Raw genomic sequence first — 19,460 nt, 5'->3', positions numbered from 1 at the left:
GTTTCTTTCTCTGCTTGTGTGCATCTTTGTTTTCCTTCTTTTTAAAAAAGTTTAAAATTTTAGTATTTTAAAGTAAATCTGTGATATCATATCACTTTACCTGCACATACTTCCGTAGTAAGTCTAATAGTTAAAGACTTAAAACCTTCCCCTTGGATCTTCTAGCGATGGCTGGTGAGAGCGGCTGGGGTCGGTGATCCTGTCCTTGCTGGCACTGTGCCGCGGGCCCACCTGCTGGAGCCGCACCTTCCACAGACGGGGTGCAGGGCCTTTTCCTTAGACTTCGAGTGTTACGGTCTGTCTTGCAATGCATGTAGTTGCTTTTTCCTTATAAGGGTGTGAACTCTAGTGGTAACTTTTCTCAGAACTGAATTTAAAATCTTTTATTTATGTGAGAGTCAGGTGCCATCATTGGTGGTCTTCGTGTTCCTTCAGTTTGCGGCAGGAGTCGGTGGGAGGGGCCCTGGGCTCCGTGCAGACCCTCTCTCCTGCCTTTGCGTTTGTGAGTCCATCATCCCTCTGGTTTCACCTTTAGAGCTTTAATAGGATTTTTGAAAAAGTGGTTTTCAGTGACCCACCTTTGGCATTGCGTATGGCCCGGTTTGTAGGGCGTGGGAATGCCCTTGAGACCCCACGGCGGCTGTTGAGGGGCTCCAGAGTGATGGCTGGACCACATGGAGACTCGGCATCGCTCTGTGGGCTGGGGGCAGGAGCTGCTGTCCCACGAGCACCCTTAGGCCAGGGAGCGGATCAGACTGCCAGATGTGGCAACAGGCCCTTCGGGAAACTTCTCCACGTGGGCCCCCACGGCTGTACGCATGTCCTCAGAGCTGCTGTGAGGATGCATGCTGGCCACCCTGGGGTGCAGGTCCTTTCAGTTGAGTGTGCTGAGCCCTGAGAAGAAAGCCTGTGATGGAGCACACGGATTCTTTTTTTTTTTTAATCGCTTCATTCTGCTTTTCTTTCTTTCTTTCTTTTTTTAATTGTTGGGTCTTCGTTGCTGTGCGTGGGCTTTCTCTAGTTGCGGCTAGCGGGGCCTGCTCTTGGTTGCAGTGCGCGGACTTATCATTGCGGTGGCTTCTCATTGCGGAGCACGGGCTCTAGGCATGTGGGCTCAGTAGTTGTGGCACGTGGGCTCAGTGGTTGTAGCTCACAGGCTCTAGAGCGCAGGCTCAGTAGCTGTGGCACACGGGCTTAGTTGCTTCGCGGCATGTGGGATCTTCCCGGACCAGGGCTTGAACCCACATCTCCTGAGTCGGCAGGCAGGTTCTTAACCACTGTGCCACCGGGGAAGCCCAAGCACATGGTTTCTTGCAAAGGGAGAGAAGCTGGTTTTATTGATTATAGCGCTTTGACCACCAGTCCCTTCTCACCACACCTGATTGAAATGGCCCCTCCCTTTCCCTGCTCTTCCTGACGCTTGAATCTAAACAAGGTTTTGCTTTCTGCTCTCGATAGCGTGGGCTGAGCCTGGGGGACGTCCCCAGACTCTCAGAGCTCAAGCCCTCAGCTGGGACCTATCGGTGGGGCTGGGGGTTGTGTGCTCGTGGTGCCTGGGTGTCGAGATGCACTGGCTCCTTGTGGCTTGTGTGTGTGTGTTGATTTTCTTGAGATCTTTGTAGAGTCACATGCAAGTGTAGGAAATAACACAGAGAGCCTTGTACAGTTGGCCTGGTTTCTCTCATGGCAACATTTTGCAAAACGGGACAACATCACAACCAGGGTAGCATACCGGCTGTGGTCAAGTCCTCTGATTTTCCTCAGACCGCCCTGTTGTCACCTAGATGTGTGTGTGTGTGTGTCCTGGGCCCCCTGTGTGCAGCGCCACAGTCAGGACACGAGAGCAGCTCCCGCACCACGGGGACCTTCTGATGTTGTTGTCACCTGTGACCGCTGCCCTGCTTCCCATCTCTGTGGATCTGCCCATGAACGTCCTCTGTGTCTGGGAGCTTCCGCGAGCGTCGTGTTGTCGTTCACCCGCATCTCGTGTAGCGGGGCGCCGTTCCTTTTTGTGGCCGAGGCGTAGTTCACCGTGTGGCGGTACCACACCTTGGGGATCCATTCGTGAGTCGACAGACCCCTGGATCGTCTCCTCCCCTTGGCAGCTGTGAACCGTGCAGCCGCGGACACGAGCACAGAGGTTTGTGTGTGCGTGCATGTGTGTCTCAGGCTACTCCAGGAGTGGACATGTCGCTCTGCTCTTGGCTGTGACCGGAGCCTTTGGCGGTGAGAGAGTCACGTTCTCTTTGGGGAAGCCCGTGGAGGTTGGGGTGCCTGCGCATCTTGCCGAGTCCGGCGTGCGCTGCCAGGGCCGAGGGGGCTGAGGGAGGCCTTCCGGGGCTCGCCCGCCGGCGGCCACGTCCTTCTGGAAGACACTAGGCTGCTCTGCTGCCATCCTGCTGCCCCTGGCCTGTGGGTTTCCATTGCTCGGAAGTTTCCTGTTGAGCAAGGAATTAATTTGAGAGCAAGATACAGTGCTAAAGAGAAAAGCCTGGACAAGATGTGTGTTGAAAGGGGTGTCGGAAGCTGGTTTGAGGGCCTGTTGGTGATACCGCTGAACGCAGGCCTTGTGAACAGAACTGGGAGCCAGGGAAGGGCCCCTTGGTGAACAGAGATGTTTGCTGCAGTGCAGCATCTTCCAGAGAAATCTCTCCATGTGGGGCTCACTGTTGGGCCCCAGCGGGGCGCCCAGTAGCAGATGAGGAACATCTAACACACAACAAGTCTGTCTGCTTCCGTAGGAATGAAACAAGGAATTTACAAGTGCTCTCTAGCTTTGGATTACTGTTTTAATGTTACTTCCCTCAAAGAGAACTGGTTTTAGTCCAAAATAAGGAGTGAGTAGTAGCGTACGATGTGTGTCTAGGAGGTGCTTTCTAAGCTCTGGACTGGGGTCTGAGGGATGTGGCATGGGGGCGTGACACGTGCGCAGCCACCTGTCGTCATCAGGACGTTGGTGGGCGGGGAGGCACCCCTGAGGGCAGCGTGCGGGGGCCGTGGGTTGCCTCGGGCAGCCACGCATCTGGGGGGGCTGGTCTGAAAGCCGGAGCCCCCTCTGGTTTCCTTGGGTTGCCGTGCAGGGCGGTCTCAGGTTTGGCCCCCGAGGAAGCTCACTCTGCAGAGCAGGGGCCCTGGGCTCAGCCCCGGCCCGTGAGTCTGGGGAGCCCGCACACGCTGGGACCCCAGGGTGGTGTTGGATGTTGGGCCGGGCTGGGTGCTCTCAGCGTCCCTGTGCACGGTGCCGGGAGTGAGGTGCTCCTGGCCATTGGAGGCCCGCGGTGGCAGCGGGCTCTGTTGGATCTCCTGGTGGAGGGCCCCGGTGGGGGGCGGTGAGGGATTTGGGCTGCACGCTGGTTGGCCACAGGCCAGCGTTTGTATTTGTGGCCTGAGTTTGTACAGCCAGATGGATAAGGGTGGTTTCCATGTTTATAACGAGTTGTTCACAACAGCGCAGCTTGCAGAGGCCAAAGGGCCTCCGTCTGGCCCTCCCCAGGGTCAGCCTCCTGGGACCAGGCTTGGCATGTGGGGTACCCGGAGCTGGGGGGCCAGCTCCGGGGACTTGCTCTGTTAAACTGGCATCGTGGGTTCTGTCCCGTTAAGTGTCACTGACCTGCCTCTGAGCACGTGCCAGCACCCACGTGGCACAGCTGGGAAGGGGCTGGGTTGGGAGCCGCAGTCTTTAGCAAGAGTCTGCTGGTTGCAGGCAAGTTGCAGCCGATTTGTCACGAAGACAGGGTTGTGTTGGGCTCCCCTGAGCACGGTCCCCTGTGTCCGCGGACGCAGAGCGGGAGGAGTTGGGGGCAAGCACACCGCGCACGAGCTTGGGGTGTTCGGGAAGGCAAGTTCCAGGAAGTCCAGTAGCCACCGTGCATTGCAGGGTCTCTTGGCCGGCAGACACCCCGCCCTCCGGAGAGGTCACCCCATCTGGGTGGTCTTTCTGCTGGTCCTGCCAGAGGTCACTGCAGCAACAAAGCTGGTGGGTTGCCCGGAGTGTCCCCCGAGACCTCTGGGGCCCAGGCGCTGGGGAAGAGGCTCCCTTCCCTCCCTGATGGGCAGGGGTGGGAACCTGGTGGCCCATTACCCAGACTACGCTGGGGTGTGTGACAGAAGTAAGTGTAGGCTGTTTGGTGTGTAGAAGTATTGAGCCAGGCTTGGCACAGAGATTGCATGTGAATTTAATAGAACGCAAAGAAAATTTGGGTTGATTTCCCTAAATTCTGGACACAGAATTGTAGACAACGTAAGCGTGGTTTTCCTTTCTTTCTTTCTTTCTTTCTTTCTTCCTTTCTTCTTTCTTGCCTTCTTTCTTTCTTTTTCTTTTTTTTTAAAGAGATTTCAAAACTTTATAAGACTGTCTTAACCCTTGCTTGGCATTTAAGCATATTAACAAATTTGTATGCATTGTCAAATTACAGGGTAAATTTAGAGATTTTTTTATTCACTATACAATGCTTCAGATTGTAGAGTGAATGAAAAAAATTGGAATGAAAATCTACCTTTTTTTTTAAGTTTAAAAAATTATTTATTTTTGGCTGCATTGGGTCTTTGTTGCTGCACGCAGGCTTTCTCTAGTTGCGGCAAGTGGGGGGCTACTCTTTGTTGTGGTGTGCGGGCTTCTCATTGCGCTGGCTTCTCTTGTTGCGGAGCATGGGCTCTAGAGCACAGGCTCAGTAGTTGTGGCACGTGGGGTCAGTAGTTGTGGCTCACGGGCTCTAGAGCACAGGCTTAGTAGCTGTGGCACGCCGGCTTCAGTAGCTGTGGCACACGGGCTTAGTTGCTCCGCGGCATGTGGGATCTTCCCGGACCAGGGCTCGAACCCATGTCCCCTGCGTTGGCAGGCGGATTCTTAACCACTGCGCCCCCATGGAAATCCCGAAAATCTACCTATTTCTGACCAGAATTCTTTAGCCTGGAAATATTGTATGTCTTAAATAAATATTGATAGATATATTTTCCCAAATTGGATTTGGGTTATGTGTGGTGAATATTTATTGTGTTTCATTTCCTTCAGGCCTCAGTGTTGTGCTTCATTTTGCGACTGTTATCTCTTTGATTTGGTTCTAAATAGACACGGGACACTGCCCTGGTGCTGCTGGGTGGAGCCTTCTGGTGGTGGGCGCTTCCCTGCTGATGAGGATACCATGGGATTTGACCTGTGTGTAAGTAAAGAAGATAACACTTTAAATGTTTTCAGCTGTAACTATGGGGGTGTGCCCTGGGGCCTGGGCGGGCCTCAGGCGGCGCTCCCCACCTGTGTGGAGAGGGCCTCAGACTTGGAGGAAGAAGGCAAGGCCCACAGGGAGGAGGTGAGTGGGTGGTGCTGAGCAGCTCAGGCATGGGGCCCAGGCTTGGAATAACTCACTCTGTGCCGTAGTGGGCTGCATTGCCCCGGGAGGCATAGCTCAGTGCCCCGAGGCTGGCCACAGGCCTTGATGTGTGGGTCAGGCTCTAGGCCAGCTGAGCAGGATGCTTCACTACCTGTGTCTCTCTTGTGGGAGTTCTTGGTGTATGTGACTCTGTTCCTCTTCTCTCCATAGCTACACACACACACACACACACACACACACACACACACACACACACACACACACACACACACACACACACACACACACACACACACACACACACACACACACACACACACACACACACACACACACACACACACACATCCATTAGATGAGGCAGCTGAATGTTGGTGACGTGCATACTCTAGGCTTTCTGCAGTTCATTTTGCCCGAGGGTGGCTGTCCCTGGAAGCCTTTTCACTGGCATTCAAGCTGTGTTGCCCTTGTACCCGGAGGGACAGGGATTCTTGGAGTGACAGTACCGGCCAGAGGCGGACCCCGGCCTGCGGGCCTTTGGTTTGAGGCGCAGCTCTGGAGTCTTGTTGCGCAGCATGACTGCCGCTCACTCCAGGCTTGCTGGTCGGGGTGGCGAAAATCCGCGATGCTGCTTTTGGCATCTGTGACACGCACTTTGGGATTTTGTGGCTTTTACGCAAAACTGTGGTGAGTGCCGTCCCATCTTCCTCTCTGCACCACTGAGGGGGTGCTGTGCCTTTCACTGTGGGTGTGAAGGTGGATGCAGGGGGCTCTTGAGAAATTACCGTCCAGCTACACTTTCAGGCGGAGGGGTGGACGGTGGCCTTTGTGGCATAGGAGGCGCTGAAACACAAAGAAGGGTTCTGGCGGCCTGGCCTTGGGGTGTGGGCCTAGCGGACCGTCCAGACGCTGGATCCGAGGGAGGAGGTGGGAGGCCCTTGGCAGGGAAGGTGTGGTGCGGTGTCCGCAGTAGCGGGCTCCTAGGTGATCTTCTTTGGTCTTCGCTGAAAATAAGAAAGAATCCTGAGCCCTTGGCGCCTGGCAGTCGCTTCCTGGCGGCACGGTGGTGTGTGTGGGCTGCGCCCGTGGTCTGGTCTCTAGGCTGTGTTTTCCGGAGGCGTCCTCAAGGGAGGACACGGGCAGTGGCGCTGTGGGGACCTCGGGGCGCGTGGAGAAGGGCTCGCGTGTGGGACACGGGCCTCCCGTCGTCGCCCAGCCCTCCTGCCTGTGGACGGACAGCTGGGCGGGTGTTGCATCGCAGGTGGAGGGGGTGCCGTCTGCTGCCTGTGAGGGTCACGCACATCCGGTCACCGTTGTTTCCTTGTATGCCGTGTTTGGTCGTCTGCGGTATTTCGGAGAAGCAGAGTTGATGGCACCTGCATCCTCATTCAGCTGGCCGTCCTCTTGTGTCTTACTAGCAGAGGTTTAAATGGCTGTGAACAATGTTCCAGAATCTTAGTCTAAAGAAAGGAGGGGGGTGCAGATACTAACCCTAAAAGTAAAACTCCCAGAGAGACATGGCGTCTGCTGGCTCAGGGAGGCTGGCGTCCAGGCCTGCCGCGTGCTCGCTCGTGTCGGCCGCGAGCGCCCATCTCGGGCAGAGCACGCCGGGCACGTTTGATGTCTGTGAAGTTGGCTGCAGGCGGCACCCGTGTGTCCAGGTAGTTAAGCTGGTGATCGACCCGGGAAAGTGCCTTGGTGTCAGGCCGTCTGGTTGTCCATTGTCCGAGGCTGCCTTTCTTCTTCACTCTCTAGGGCTTTCAGAGCATCACCTTCTGAGACCTGCAGGGAGCGAGCGTTGGTGTCGGCGGGGGCGCGGGCGCGGGCGCGGCGCCCTCCCAGCACGGAAGCCTCTGGGCCGGGCTGCTCTTGCCTTAAGAGATGAAGTTTAGAGAACGTCCACGCAGGTGCCCCCGCTGGTCCCCCTGCTGGTAAAGCTGAGGCAGGCTTTCTGAACACCCACTTCAGCTGAAACAGAACCTCTGAGCGAGGCCCGCGGGAACAGTCGTTACGGGAAGGTCTTACCCAGGTCGCTCCCAGGTGCCAGTGACGAACCCAGCGTGGAAACCCAGTACCAGTGGCCGAGGCACACCTGCACTGCCGCCTGCGCCGTTGCTGCGCTGCACACGCGTAGAAGCAGGAAGCGGGTGTGGGTGACGTGAAGCCCGCGCTGACGTGCGCAAGAGCTCAGCCCTTCATAGTGACCCATGACGAGGGGTTAAAAGTTGCATCTGATCCCTCAGTTTCTTCGTCGCTAAAACCAGCAGTGGGCAGGGGTGGGGGTGGCGGTCTTTGGGACCCAAGGCTGTGGATGTGCTTGTCCCTGGTGGTGTTCGAGGAGGGCACATAGCTCTGGGCGCCCTGCCTGGAGAAGCCCCGGGGGCCTGTGATGGTGGGAGTGGGCCTGGTCTCACGGGAGGAAAAGAACTAGCCACAGGACCGGTTTTTGTTTGGATTTTTGTTTTAATGTTTGTTTATTTGGTTTTGCGGGCTCTTAGTCACGGCATGCAGGATCTAGTTCCCTGACCAGGGGTTGAACTGGGGCCCGCTGCATTAGGAGTGTGGAGTCTTACCCACTGGACCACCAGGGAAGTCCACAGGACCTTTGTTTTTTTTTTTTTTGCGGTACGCGGGCCTCTCACTGTTGTGGCCTCTCCCGCTGCGGAGCACAGGCTCCGGACGCGCAGGTTCAGCGGCCATGGCCCACGGGTCCAGCTGCTCCGAGGCATGTGGGATCTTCCCGGACCGGGGCATGAACCCGCGTCCCCTGCATCGGCAGGCTCTGAACCACTGCGCCACCAGGGAAGCCCCACAGGACCATTTTTAAAGGTAGATGTCAGAAGTTGAGCCTAGTAATGATGCCTGACTTGTGTTATAAAGGACTTCCTGCTTCTCGTTACTTTCCCCGCAGTGTTCTTCTTCTTCTTCTTTTATTTTTAGATTCATTTTATTTATTTTTTTGGGTGCATTGGGTCTTAATTGCTATGTGTAGGCTTTCTCTAGTTGCAGTGTGCGGGCTTTTTCTTGTTGCAGAGCACGGGCTCTAGGCATGCGGGCTTCAGTTGTTGTGGCGTGCGGGCTCAGTAGTTGTGGTGTGCGGGCTCAGTAGTTGTGGCACATAGGCTCTAGAGCGTAGGCTCAGTAGTTGTGGCACACAGGCTTAGTTGCTCTGCGGCACGTGGGATCTTCCTGGACCAGGGATCAAACCCGTGTTCCCTGCATTGGCAGGCGGATTCGTAACCACTGTGCCACCAGGGAAGTCCCATCACCCCAGTGTTCTTTACAAAAAGAATAGAAAGGAAGGTTGCCCTGAATGGAGCCTCCAGCTTGGCGAGCAGGAGAGGGCTGCTGGGGGAGGGGTGAGGTGTCGTCGGCCCCACCCCAGGGCCCCCCTCCCCTGGAGTGCCGGCCAGGCTTGCTCTCTGCTCTGACCTCCCAGATGCTGCCACAAGCAGGAACAGCCGTGGGCCCTCCCCACAGAGGGGTCCAGGGGGCTGGCTGCAGTGAACCCCTGGTTTACTCTGTCACGGGCATGGCCCCTTCCTGCCTCCCTTGCAGGGGTCACCCTGGTGAGGACCTGGGGCCAGAGGACCTGGGCGTGGGTACGGCAGGCCTTTGCCTGGCATTTGTGCTCCCCCTCTGAGGAGGAGAGGGCCATCTTTTCGGGGGGAAGGGGGCGGGCCGGGATGGGCTGTGATGCCAGCGGTTACAGACAGCCCCTTGTCATCCTCTCTACTGTGTGTCTCTGTGGGTTTGACACTTCCAAGGACCTCACATCCGTGGAATCTTATAGTGTTTGTCTTTCTGTGACGGGCTCATTTCACTGAGCATAACGTCCTCAGTGTTCTGAAGTCTGTGTGGTAGCGCACTGCAGAATTTCCTTCCTTTCTAAGGCCGAATAATGAATATTCCATTGTAGAGATAAACCACATTTTTTTCCATCCATTCATTTGTCGATGGACGCTTGGGTTGCTTCCATGTTGTGTTTGACTCTTGTGAGTAACGCTGCTGTGAACATGGCGGAGCAGATACCGCTCTGAAACCCTGCTCTCTTTTGGGGGAGGGTGTATGCTCAGAAGTGGAATTGCTGGGTCGCATGGTAATTCTCAGTTGCACTCTTGGAGGACTTGCCATATTGTTTTGCACAGCAGCTGTACTGTTTTACATTCTCACCAGCAGTGTACCAGGGGTCCAGGAGTTGACCCCTTGGAGATGACGGCTGAAGGGCCTCGGAGCAGCCCTGGGAGGTGGCACCCTGGCTTCTCTTGACATCTGTTATGTGCAAAATGTCCTTTTGGGGAGGTCCCCAGAATTGCACTGTGCCTTTCTCACAGAGCTGGCACTTGAATCAGCAGTGTCGTTCTGGGACCGTGCTCCTGACTCCTGACTGCGTCCTGGCTGTAAGGCCTGTTCCGGTCCTTCCAGCTTCCTGAGCTTGTTTCCTCCTCTTCTGACCAAGGTCAGCTGACAGCCAGTGGCCCCGGGTCCAGTCGATGGCGGCCTGGGAAGCCTGTGCTCATCACTGGAAGTTTCCATTTCACTCCCTTCACAGGAGACGTCTCATATGGAGTTGTTGAGAATCAGTAATAAGTAATTTTTAAAAATTCACAACAGGCTGTTATTTGCAATCTATAATGTCATATTTTTTAAAAGGTAAGGATCAGAAACTTGAGAATAAAAAAAATACTGTGCTTTGTTAGTGAAAAGCAGCCCCAGCTCATGGTAAGGTTTTCAAAATGCCTTTGCCGTCATCTGTTTGCTCTCTGCAGCAGTAACGTGCAGGGCCTTGAATTATTTATTAAAAGCTCACTACACAGGCTCACAATGGCTGTGTCCCTCTGGTGGGTGGGGCCGCCCCTCCAGTGGGCGGGGTCAGCCTGGCTCTCGTCTTTGCCCTGGGCCTGCCCCTCTGCTCAGGGCCAGTGCGCACCAGCTCCAGTGCAGAGGCATTAGCCAGGAGAGGCCTGGCCACTTCTCTGAGCTCCGTTTCTTGTGATCTTGGGCAAGTCACGGATCTCCCTGCTGTGGATGAGAATGATCTTTGATCACCGTCTCCTGATTTCTTGGGGTTATTTAATGGCTCCACGAGACAGTTCCACAAGGGGCCTTGCCTCCCGTTGAGTGGAGCACGAGTGCTCATTGTGAATCGGTCCTTAAGAAACTACCCACTCTCAGTGTGTCTCTGCTTATTCTAAGACTAAGTAAAAATAAGCATCTTTGCTTTTTCTTTTGTTCATTATGGAAAAAAACAAAAACAAACCTTTGCTTTTAAAATACCAGAAGTGGGAACAGAAACTTTGCTTTTAAAATAGCAGAAGTGGAACCATCAGCTCTTCCCTGCTGTGGCTGCTCCTGTGTGTGATCCTTGCAGGCTTGCCGAGGGGGCAGCCAGTCCCGCTTGGGCTGGGAGGAAGCTGGGAGCGAGCGGAAGGGTGGGGGTCCGCTGCCCCTCACGCCTCCTTCAGATGTGGTGCTGGCCTTGGGGTCACGGGCGGCTACACACACAGCCAGTGTCCACCTGCCCGGGAAGACTTGGTAACCTTTAGGTTTTTCTAATGTTGTTAGATGGAAACAAACTGCAACCCCGAGCTTTCCTTCATGTATTCTAGTGAATCTGCAGCACGTTGCTCTCTGAACCCCTTGGAACTCTGAGGGTCCATCCCCCACTGCCCCCTCCTGCCATCGGGGCTTTTCATTCTTTTTTTTTTTTTTTTTGCGGTACGTGGGCCTCTCACCGTTGTGGCCTCTCCCGCTGTGGAGCACAGGCTCCGGACGCGCAGGCTCAGCGGCCATGGCTCACGGGCCCAGCCGCTCCACGGCATGTGGGATCTTCCCGGACCGGGGCACGAACCCGTGTCCCCTGCATCGGCAGGCGGACTCTCAACCACTGTGCCACCAGGGAAGCCCGGGGCTTTTCATTCTTAAAGGAAGTAGAACGGACCTTGCCATGTCACCCTGCCACACCTAGATGACAGAGCAGCTGCAGATGGATCAACCACCTGGTTCCTACAGCCCCACGGTGGGCTGCCCGGGCCCACCCGGCCCTCTGTCCGAGCTTGTGGTGGCCCCGGCACCTTCCCTGGTGATGGGGCTGGTGGTGCAGGAGACCAGCTGCCTCACAGGGTCGGTGCTGCTTGGCCAGGCTCCGCCTGCTGAAATACTGACCGTCTTCAGCCTCTTAAGCATTTGGTGACTTGTCTAATATTCATGAAGTCATGAAGTCATTTCTCAGAGTTTCCTTTCACTTAAATTCAGAGGGAGCAGGCAACAGGACGCTGTCAAATCCTAGGGTCAGACATCGTGCTTCAACAAGAGCATTTGTTTGTTTGCCGCACGTGAGGTTAATCCTTGAAGATGCACGCCTCGCAGGACGTGCGGGAGGGGAGGTGTGTGTTTCAGCCACGGTGCCACGTATTACTGAAAAGCAGTGAAATGACGCGGCGGGTGGACCGTGAGGGTGGGGGCGGGCTGTCCCCTGGCGGGGGTGGCACGGGGCCCTGCCTGTCCTTACAGAGGGGCGCCCAGCTGAGGAGGGTCCGCCCGGCCCCCGCACATCCTGCCGGCCTGGCAGCGCGCTCAGGGCCTTGTTCTGGTGTCGCAGTGCCGCCGGGTGTGCCGTTGTGTTGGCCGTGTGTCTGTTGTTAGAAGCGCTGCCTGTACCCAGCGCTGTCTGGCTGCCCGGGACTGGTGTTCGTTTGTGAGGAGTCTCCTGCTAGTGCTTGTGGCCCTTCGAGATGCTCTTCAGAGACAGGTAGAAGCTTCCTGTTTACTTTCTCTTGTTTTATAATTGTACGTGTGTGTTCGCATGAAGTAAATAAGCCTTGTAACAGTAATATTTCTATACTTAAGGTTTAATCATTCCACCTCCTTCCTCCAAACATGCGATTAAAAGTAAGCTGGTTCCAGGGCTTCCCTGGTGGCGCAGTGGTTGAGAGTCCGCCTGCCGATGCAGGGGACACGGGTTCGTGCCCCGGTCCGGGAAGATCCCACATGCCGTGGAGCGGCTGGGCCCGTGAGCCATGGCCGCTGAGCCTGCACGTCCGGAGCCTGTGCTCTGCAACGGGAGAGGCCACAGCAGTGAGAGGCCCGCGTACCGCAAAAAAAAAAAAAAAAAAAAAAAGTAAGCTGGTTCCGATGGTCCCCTTTGCTGAGCAGCCGCAGGGTGTGAAAGAGGCTTGGGGTCCAGGGGCGGGGTGGGGATGGCCACCCAGCGGGCTCCTCTGAGTGCCTGGCACCCTGTGTGGCCCGGTGGGGCTCGGCGTGCAGGCTGGGTCATCCGTTGGACGGGCCACCACGGGAGGCGTCCGTGCTGAGGAGTAGCGTGGCCGGAGCTGGGCTTTCCGAAGATCAGCTGCCGTGTGGTCCGGACAGGTGGGGCAGAGATGGCCCCGGCCACAGGCCTCGCCGGCCGCTCTGCAGCCCCGGGGGGAGGTGGTGGCATGGCTGTGCGGTGTCGGCGGGGCTGCCCTGATGGCAGTGCGAGGAGCCCTCTTGCAGGGGCCGCGGGCGCCGGGGCTCTGCTGAGGTGCGCGGTGGCCCGCCGGTCACAAGGCCCTGTCTCTTTGACCCATCCATCTCTAGGGATCCTCGTCTCATGGTTATTTTTGAAGAAGGTAACAACTTTGCTGAGATACAGTCGGCACACCACACAGCCCCGCCTAGCCTCTGTGTCCCCATGGCTGCCTGGGCACATTCTCGCCACCTCAGCAAGAAGCCGCGCCCCTTGGTCATGGCTGCCCACCCCCCTCCCGCCCTTGGCCAGCCACCCATCTGCTCTCCATCTCTGAGGATTTGCCTCTTCTGGACCCTGCGTGTGCTGGAATCATACACTCTGCTACCACGGAGAAACACGCACGTGTGCACCTGGGCATGTGTCAGGAATGCGTTGTCTGTGATGGCAGAAACACGGAAAGAACCCAGGTGTGCGGAACGTAACTTGCAGCCATGTTAAAGAGATTATATCTGATGTTTCATTTAAGAAGTGTGGTCTGATCCTGTTTTAAGTGAGACTGCATGTGTGCTCGTAGCAGCAGCCATTCACGTGCTGAGCTGAGAGAGGCGGCCTCCTTCCCAGCCCCCCAGGCCTCGGCCGGGCCTCTGCTGTGCCCCGGACCCTGGCTCCCGCTCCTGTGGGGCTTCCAGGAGCCCCCTCCCCTCCCCGAGCCCCCTGCTTGTCGCTGGAGGGCTGAGCGTGGAGTGCGCATGGGCACGCAAGCTGCTGTCCTTTCCCCTTCTTTACCGAACCCTCCAAACCCACTGCACTGCCAGCTCCACCCTTTGCTCCCCTTCACAGCAAAAGTCCTCCTAAAGAGGTGGTTGGACCTTTGTCTTCAGAGCCTCTCCTGCCCCCGCTCTTTGAGTGCTTTGTTGAGACACAGTTTAAATACAACGAAATGCACCAGTTTTAAGTATACAGTGCGCAGAGTTTAACAAATCTTCGGAGCCACGTACCTACCACCACAATCCTGACGCAGAAATCTCTGTCATTCCAAAGTGCCTCTTCAAAGCCAACACCTTCGTCCCATCCCCTGGGCTCAGGAGACGACCGGTGTGCTTTGGTCACTATAGGTTTTCTTTCTCTAGACTTTGCTGTGAACGGAACCACGCTGCTCCGTTCATCCTTCCACTCAGCGCCCATCCCACGGGTTCCACGTGGCACCTGTCAGTGTCTACAGACGTTGCACTGTTTCCAGTTCTTACCTGTTATGATCAGAGCTGCTGTGAATAGCTGTTTACAGATACTATGCCTGTGTTTTCCTTTCATTTTGGTTAATGCCCAGAGCTGGGATTTCCGGTAGGGGAATGGTTAACTTTTAAAGAACCTGTCATACTGTTTTTCACAGTGACTGTACAATTTTGTGTTCCCACTGGCAGTGAATGAGAGTCCGTCCAGTTGCGCCGTAGCCTGACCGTCACTGGGTGTGGTCGTTCTTTCTAATTCTGGCTATTCTAGTGGTACCCTGTTGTGGGTTTAATTTCTGTTTCCGTAATGACAAATGATGTTGACTGTCTTTTCTTGTGTGTGTGTGTGTGTGTTCCTTGTATGCTGTTTTGGTGAAGTAGCTATTCCTTCATATCAATTTTTTTTGGTCCATTTAAGAACTGGGTTGTCTTACTAAGAATCCTCTATAATTCTATACTTTAGAGAGTTCTTTATATATTGTAGACACAAGTCCATTACCAGATTTATGTCATGCAAATATTTTCTCCCAGTTTGTGTCTTGTCTTTTCATTCTCTTAAGTATCTTTTGAAGAGCCAAAGTTTTTATTTTAGTCCAAGCTAACAGTTTTTTTCCGATACTTCATGCTTTTGGGGTCTTAAATCTTTGTCTAACCCAGGGTCACAAGATTTTCTCTTATGTTTTCTTCTAGAAGTTAGGTAGTTTTGGCTCTTATATTCAGTTCTACAATTCATTTTGAGATCCTTTTTGCATAAGGGTAAAGGTTTTTTGTTTTTGTTCTTTTTTTTTTTTTTTTTTTTTGCACGTGAGGATATCCAGTTATTCCAGCACCACCTGCCGACCAGCTGACTGTCTGCCACGCGGTGGCTGTGCCTTTACTGAAGATCAGCTGCATGTATATGTGGATCCATTTCTGGGCTCCCCATTCTGTCCCACTGATCTGCATGTCAGCCCTTAGGTCAGTGTTACACCGTCCTCATGACTGGAGCTTTGTAGTAAGTCTTGAAATGAGGTAGTGAATGTGTTTCCACATTGCTCTTTTCAACACTGCTGAGGCTACACTGTGTGCTTTTCTTTTCCATGTTCAGTTCAGAATCAGGTCATCAGTTTCTACCAAAAAAAAAAAGTTGGCTGGGATTTTGATTGAGGCTGTGTTAAGCCTGTAGATGAATTTGGAGAGAATCAGTATCTTAACAACATGGGATGTTACGTGTATTTAGAGAGGACTTGCACATATTTTATCCCTAAGTAATTTCGGGGTGCTATTGTAATCGTCTTGCTTTTATTTATTTATTTGTTTGTTTGCTTGCTTGCTTGCTTGCTTGCGGTACGCGGGCCTCTCACTGTTGTGGCCTCTCCCGTTGTGGAGCACAGGCTCCGACGCGCAGGCTCAGCGGCCATGGCTCACAGGCCCAGCCGCTCCGTGGCATGTGGGGTCTTCCCGGACCGGGGCACGAACCCGTGTCCCCTGCATCGGCAGGCGGACTCTCAACCACTGCGCCACCAGGGAAGCCCCCGTCTTGCTTTTTTAAAATTTCAATTTTCTAATGTTTGTTGGTACTGCATATACATATAATTGATTTTTTATTTTATTTTATTTTTTTACAGTAGCGACCTGTTTTACAAATTTGCTAAATTCACTTATTGTAATATGTTTAAAAAAAAAATACGTTCGGGCCTCCTTTCCTGGTGGCGCAGTGGGAAGAGAGGGAACATCAGTATGATCCTGTAGCTGTTAAAAGGATAAGGGAATTTTATGAACAACTTTATGCCAATAAATTTGACAACTTAGATGAAATGGACAAATTCCTTAAAAGACAGAAACTACCTAAGCGCACTCAAGAAGAAATGGATCACCTGAGTAGCCCTGTATCTATTAAAGAAATTGAATTTTTAATTAAAATCTTGACACAAAGAGACCTTCAGTCCCCGGTGACCTCACTGGTGATTTCTACCACCCCGTAGAGAACAGGGAATGTCTGTCATACACAGGCTTCTCCACCTGTCCGTGAGGCAGGATAACCTTGATACCAGAATCAGAGGAGGATGTGATGAGACAACTACAAGCCAGTTCCCACGTCCATATGGCTGTGAAAATCCTTACTTTGGAGCAAAATTGATTTAGCAATTTAAAAGGATAATAATGCAGGTAGGGTTTATCTCAGAAACTCACATTTGGATTAACATTCAAAAATCAATCGCTGTAACGTGCCATATTGACGCAATAAAAAAGAAAAACCGTGAGATCTTCTCGAAAGATGCAAAAAAAAAAAAAAAAAACAAGTGACAAAATTCCATATCCCTTCACAATATAAAACACTACAAAGTGAGAACGGACGGCGCTCCCTCAGTCTGATGAGCAGGTGTCAGGTGTTAGGGGTCCCCGCAGTGGCTGCAGGCACTGCAGTGTGAACCGCTGAGTCCTCTCCTAATGCCAAGTGCAGTAGGTTGCTGCTGGCACCTCTTTTGTTCTCGTTTTAGGAATAACCTTTACCGCTGAAGCAATACTCTGCATTGTGGAAAATTAGGAAATACTGATAAGAAAAGATAAAGCATACAACGTGTTTTCACTGCCGGGAGAAGAGATCTTCTCTGTGTGTGTGCTTACATGTGTGCATGCATGCAGTGTGTGTGGGAGACTCGGGGGCCCAGGTAGCCCACGCGGTCCAGGTGCTGCTGTGGGGCGCCTGCCCCGTGGCCAGTGGTCAGTGGCTGGAGTAAAGGTGGCTTGATCCCACGGGGGGGCCGTGCTTGCCACCCTGCGAGCCGATCGCTTGCAGTAAGTCTCTTAATATGTGTGTCTGTGTCTCTGGCTGACCCTGACTGACCTGATACGAGTGTGTAATGTACACTTATTAACTTCATAGAATCTCCTCTTTACAGTCAGTGACGGCCGCCTTCCGTGTCAGTGAGCCCTGTCTTGTCTACTGCATGGACCACGGAGAGACCTCCTGCCCCTACTCCTGCCCCTGCCCGCAGAGCCCGCCCTCTCTGGTCCTGCCTTCCTGCTCTCCTGTTGCACTGGTACCTCGTCCTGTGCCGTTCAGCTTGCCTATTTTATGGGTCATTAAAATGAAAATCCACCTTTGACTTTGTTTGGGCTCTGTTACACGTTTGCTTTTTACTGGTTTTGTGTAATTACCTTTATCACATGTTCCTTCTGTGCTTTTAGGTATATTCTGATTTGAAAGCCTCTTTATCGAGATACCTGTTGAAAATAAATACATTTTCCTCTAAGAACCACTATACTGGTGTTTCCCAGTTTACTGTGTAGCATTTTGTCATCCCCAGTTTTGAAGGCTTTTAATTCCCACTCTGATTTCCTTTCTGACCCTCGTCCTTAGAAGTGCATTTCTTAATTCTCAGATTTAAGGTGTCCGTGGTCTCTCCGCCCCCCCCCATCTAAACTGTATTGTGGTGTAAGAAGTTGGTCCTTTCAGATTTGTTAGACTGCTCTCTGGGCTGTGTGTGGCCAGTTTTCATGACCAATGGTCCCGTGTCCTTGAAAAGAATGGGCATTGTGCGATTACTGACCGGGATGTTTTGTGTGTGCTCATTGGATCAAGCTGGCTGTTGTGTTCCAGTCTCTTGTGTTCTAGTGTTTGCTGGGCTTGTCTCCTTGGCCCGTTAGCTACTGAAAGGTGCTTTAAAGCCTGTTCCTGTGGTTGTGGCTCTGTCTTCCCTGTTGTGTCAGTTTTTGCTCTTTACTCGGAGTCTGTCTTCTGTGTCTCGTGAAAGGAGCCTCTGCTGTGGGGTAGTGACACACTTCATCACCTCCTGGGTTGGGTCGTGTGGCAGCCTCAGTTCCTCTGCTCGCCATTTAAGCAATGTATCTTTTCTCTCCTTCTCTCGAAATCCTTCTAGGTTGTTATGTTCTTGATATCCCTTGCTCATTCTGAGCTAGGTGGATTGCTTTTTCCTTTCCAGTCTGACAGACTTCGTCTTTCAGCTGTATTTCTTAGTCCTCTTACTTTTGTGCTTAATAAACATTTAGTTCTTTCACATTGTACTTGTTTATTCTGATTTTTCTCTTTTTCTCTCCTATTTTGCCTTTTTAGATCTTTTTCTGTTCCCTTTTTATTTCTTCTACAGATTTGGGAATTACACACTTTTTGTGGTCACCTTGGACGTTAGAGTGATGTGTAGCAAGCCAGCCTTTTCAGACCACCTGGGACACCCCCCAGGTTGCCTTTCCTTGCGCTTCGTGTCCATTCTTGTTTCAGTTGCGTTGTGTGTGTGTTTATATATTTTCACCTATAACTGCCACTTCTTCCGAATGATCTTCTTTACTGGTATCTTTCATGAGGACCTTTGTAATGAAACCGGAGAAATGGACTTTGGTGTTTCTTGCAGGTGAAGACGGGGCTGAGGGTCGGGGCCTCTGCTGTGTGCAGGCCTTGGCTGAGCCTCCGCTGGCCCACGACCCTCGCTCCTGCCCGTGGTTCTCGATGTCTCCCAGACACCTTGCCCGGGCTGTGGAAAAGTGCCCGCATTTGTCCTCAAGACTCTGAAGCAGCTTGTAGACAAGGGAAGGACAAGACTCCTTTATTCAGGGGGTGATTTTGGAAGATGGAATTATTTTATCCCCGAGAGGATAAAATCTGTGTCGGTTGGTTCACTTGGAGCTGCTGACCCTGTGGCCGTGACCCTGAGAGATGGTCCTCAGAGGCCCTGCCGGGGCACCCCCGTGATTATCTGAGCCCCTGACTGCCTTTGTAAAGTGGAAACAATACCATCTGTTCAACTGAGGCTAGTTAGGGGCTCTAAATAAAATGACATATGAGAGTAAAGCACCGTGCAAATGTAATTGGAAATGGATCATTAAACCCAGTCCCTTACTGAAGGGGGTGGGGCATTGTCGTTAATTACAGTTGCTGTGTGTACGGGGCACTTGCCTGGGTTCCACGTGGCCCTGCAGGACAGTGGTTCTTTTCCTGATTTACACACAAGGAGACCGAGATGCGGATTAAAGGGCTTGCTCACGATTTCAGCCGGTGAGCACGGGTTGTTTGCCGCGTGGTCAACGGCCACACCACACCGCAGGTTGTGAGGGTCTGACTTGCAGATGCCCTGGCCTGAAACAGCCCAGAAACAGCCCTGTCATCGTAGTTTCCTGGAGGCCTGCCTTCCCTCTACTACATCAGCTTTGGAGCAAGAACGGGGGAGGGAGCCTTCCGTGGCCCTGGGGTCCCTTTTTCAGGGCCCAAGGCGCTTCCTTGAACACCAGGAGCAGTGAGCTTTGGGAATGACCCTGGTGCAGGGCTTATCGGACGCTTCTCGTCAGGTAGCACCTATGGACACATCTTCACTCATGTGAGTTTACTCCCTGGAGGGGATTCGGGGCCAGGTCCTCCCTCTGTAGCAGGTTGTCGAGAGGAGACACGGGGCTTGCCTGCACCCGCCCCCTTTCCCCAGCCCTGTGCAGAAGAGGACCTGCGTACTGTGACTTTTA

General features: G+C 53.3%; 1 protein-coding gene across 10 annotated transcripts in view; it reads left to right on the top strand.

Annotated features, from left to right (window-relative positions):
* ANKRD11 (ankyrin repeat domain containing 11) overlaps positions 1–19,460 on the top strand; it is a 168,056-nt gene that overhangs the window by 98,548 nt on the left and 50,048 nt on the right. For 2 of the 10 annotated variants that reach the window (XM_060083077.1, XM_060083079.1), the window contains exon 3: positions 5,069–5,159. The exons of the other annotated variants lie outside the window; for them this stretch is intronic. The gene's annotated coding sequence lies outside the window, so the exon portion shown is untranslated. The remainder of the gene's footprint in view (positions 1–5,068; positions 5,160–19,460) is intronic. 10 annotated transcript variants of the gene reach the window in all.

This window comes from Mesoplodon densirostris, chromosome 19 (genome assembly GCF_025265405.1).
Source record: "Mesoplodon densirostris isolate mMesDen1 chromosome 19, mMesDen1 primary haplotype, whole genome shotgun sequence".
NCBI lineage: Eukaryota > Metazoa > Chordata > Mammalia > Artiodactyla > Ziphiidae > Mesoplodon > Mesoplodon densirostris.
Note: the sequence above shows the minus strand (reverse complement) of the source record. Positions and strands in the feature narration are given on the sequence as shown.